The sequence below is a fragment of the Mauremys reevesii genome, linkage group 12, assembly GCF_016161935.1.
Source record: "Mauremys reevesii isolate NIE-2019 linkage group 12, ASM1616193v1, whole genome shotgun sequence".
NCBI lineage: Eukaryota > Metazoa > Chordata > Testudines > Geoemydidae > Mauremys > Mauremys reevesii.
Genome location: NC_052634.1, coordinates 35,383,551 through 35,386,269, shown reverse-complemented (window position 1 = coordinate 35,386,269; position 2,719 = coordinate 35,383,551). Strand labels below are relative to the sequence as shown.

Genomic DNA, 2,719 nt, shown 5'->3' with positions numbered 1-2,719 from the left:
GGTGGGAGAGGAGGCTTTTAATAAAGCTTTTAACCTATTATTTGAATATTTGAGAGAGGCGAGTTTTGATTTTGTCCAGCTACGATTTGCCTCTTCCCACCACTGAATGAAACAATTAACCTCTTCTTTAGCCAATTTAGCTTTAGGTTGGCCGAGTTTGTCATTTAAGACGTCCACTCGGTCTTTGTTCCAAGATTTTAACAGTGGCCACTGAGTTTTGGGATTCCCCTGAGTTAGCCTAGACCATTTTTCCAGAAATTTACAGGAGTCCGGACCCTTCTTACAGGAGTCTGGACCCATCCTAAATATATAAAATGAGCCAGCGTTCGTTTAGGGAACTGTCCTGACTTAGACATCTGGTTACCCATACAGGAGGACTTCACACACCAATCGCACAAGAAGGAAATTTGGGTTCGTCAGAGCAACACACAAAAGGAGCCCACTGGCTACTGCCTCAATTGCCCTTGCTTTCACACCAGGGTTTACCCAAAGTGTGGTGCGGCTGCAATTGTGCAGATTCCACTCACTCAGACCGCCGGGACAGGAACTCCTTGGTCGGCCGATCCCCGGACAGAGATGGCACCCAGACTCAAACACTCCACAGGAAGACAGATAGACACAGAGACAGGACAGTCCTCAGTCCGGACAAAACACAGAAATAATTACCTGACCAGATTCCTGATGTCAGATCCTGGGATCCCTACCAGAACAGAGTGGGAACCAACAGGTTCGATGGCGTAGACTTCACTGTGGTCGTGCGCCTTTCCGTTCTGGTGGAGGACCGCTCGGGCCAAATGCCCAGGTGCCGGCTGCCACGGTCGTCCCACAAAACGGTCAGGAATCACACAGCCCCAGTGAAGATGGTTGCCATCTCGGTGGAACCTCCAAATTGTCAAAGTTAGAATCAAGACTCACAATTTGTCAGACCACTCTGTTTTTATTAGCGCAGCGCTCCGCCAATAACACTCAGATAATGTGAGTGGCCATGCAAGACCCAAACAGTCTTATTTATACAGATAAAAGAGCGGGAATCAAACAAAGGGACAAAGAGAGAAAAACAGCAAAATTCACCTGGGGCATAGCATGCGTATCCTACTTCCTTACTAACTCCTATAGATCTAAGGCTAATGCTTCACCAATTGCCCTTAAACGGTGCAATTGTTCTAGGTTAATGTCTGTATTCCTGACACCTGGACTCCAGCATTCCAGCGATTTTCCTTAAAGGTACAGACAGCATTTATTTAATCCTATCTATTTTTGTAATATAATTAATTATACTTTCACACACCTCAGGCTCAGCTTTAGTTCTGTTTCTCAGCTCTTTTGGAAAATCAATCTTTAGTCTGACATGTAGCATCCTTGCATTAGGAGATGGCTAATTAATAAGACCATAAACCTTGGCAATCAAATGGAACCTGAAGTCCACAGAAGAGCCCGAAAGGCCCTTGGGGAGTGGAGTGCAAGTTGAGGAAGACTTCCCTGCACAGCTTCTCTCTCAATTCTCGTTTTCCTGTATTGAGTGCAAAAGTCGGGAATCAGCTCAGGGTAGGGTTATACCATGTGTGTGCAGTGGTTAGACAAGAAACAACAAGGAACTGGACTGGATGGACCTTTGGTCTGACCCGGTACGGCCTTTCTTATGTTCTTATGTTCTTATGGTATGGAGCAAAACTATCTTATGTCTGCCTGATAACTGTACGTTTGAGAAGGAGCAGAAAAGAGCATTGGGGCTGCAGGATAGCGCTTGCATACGCTTTCTTTGGCCTGTTTTGCTGTAAGAGTTAACAGTGAGAGATTGTTAGTCACAGGTCAGTGGGTGGGTTTATGCAAATTAGGCATGTACAGGGAAACCAGCAAGAGGAAGGCGGCTGAAAGACTTCTCTGTCTTTGAACAGAATTGTGTGTTAAGGGCTCTTGCTTTGAATTCTTCCAGTGGAGTCATTTCGGGGAAGTGATCATCACTTTGAGTTACCTAGTTATCAAGTGTCGTGAATGGTGTTTGGTGCGTGTCTGGGAGCTCCTCGTGCTGAAGTAGAAAGCAGTGGGGGAAGAGCGGCTGCCTAGCATTCAAAACTTTCAGCATTGCTTCTCGGCTCCTTGGAGCTAAGATCAAAAGCGTAGTGTCTGTTCTTATCAGTTTAATATCTGATAGGTCCTTTATTTGAGAACTGTATGTTAAATTGATTTTTGAAACAAAGGGATGGAATAGGAGCTTACTCTGTCCACCCTATGCATTGATCTGGTATTGCAGTGTCTCCAGGACCAGTGCCTCTCCTTTTGGGGAGAATTGTCTGGTTAGAAAAACAGAAAAAGTTTTACTCTAAAGATGCTGATTTGAGAAGATTTTTTTTAAAGAGTTGAAAAATCAGGTCTTTTTAGCATTTTGGTTTCTTCATAACAACATATTGTTAAAATTTCTTGGGAGTGTTTTCTGAGTCTACAGATGTGAGTTTCTTTGTTTTGCTGGAGGATTGTTTTGAAAGCTGGGATTCTTCTGTTTGCTGTGAGTCTTTTCAACAACATGAGGGATGAATGCTTTCCAGACTGAGGGTCTGTTTGGGAGATGGTTGGTTGGGGGGCGGGGGACACAGATTGGCAATATTCGAGGTCACATGTGTATCAATAACTGGATGAGTTACACAGACTTCTCCCCACCCAGCCTACGTTCCATGTATCTTGACTGAGCCTATCGCCCACCATCCCAGAGCAGAAGCCTGAA

The 2,719-nt window shown here is 44.8% G+C and overlaps 1 non-coding gene across 1 annotated transcript; it reads left to right on the top strand.

The window, feature by feature from the left end:
• Positions 1 to 2,081: 2,081 nt before the first annotated feature.
• On the top strand, positions 2,082 to 2,276 carry LOC120376380. Its single transcript, XR_005587262.1, has one exon. It is a non-coding gene; the product is annotated as a U2 spliceosomal RNA (small nuclear RNA).
• The last annotated feature ends 443 nt before the right edge of the window (positions 2,277 to 2,719 follow it).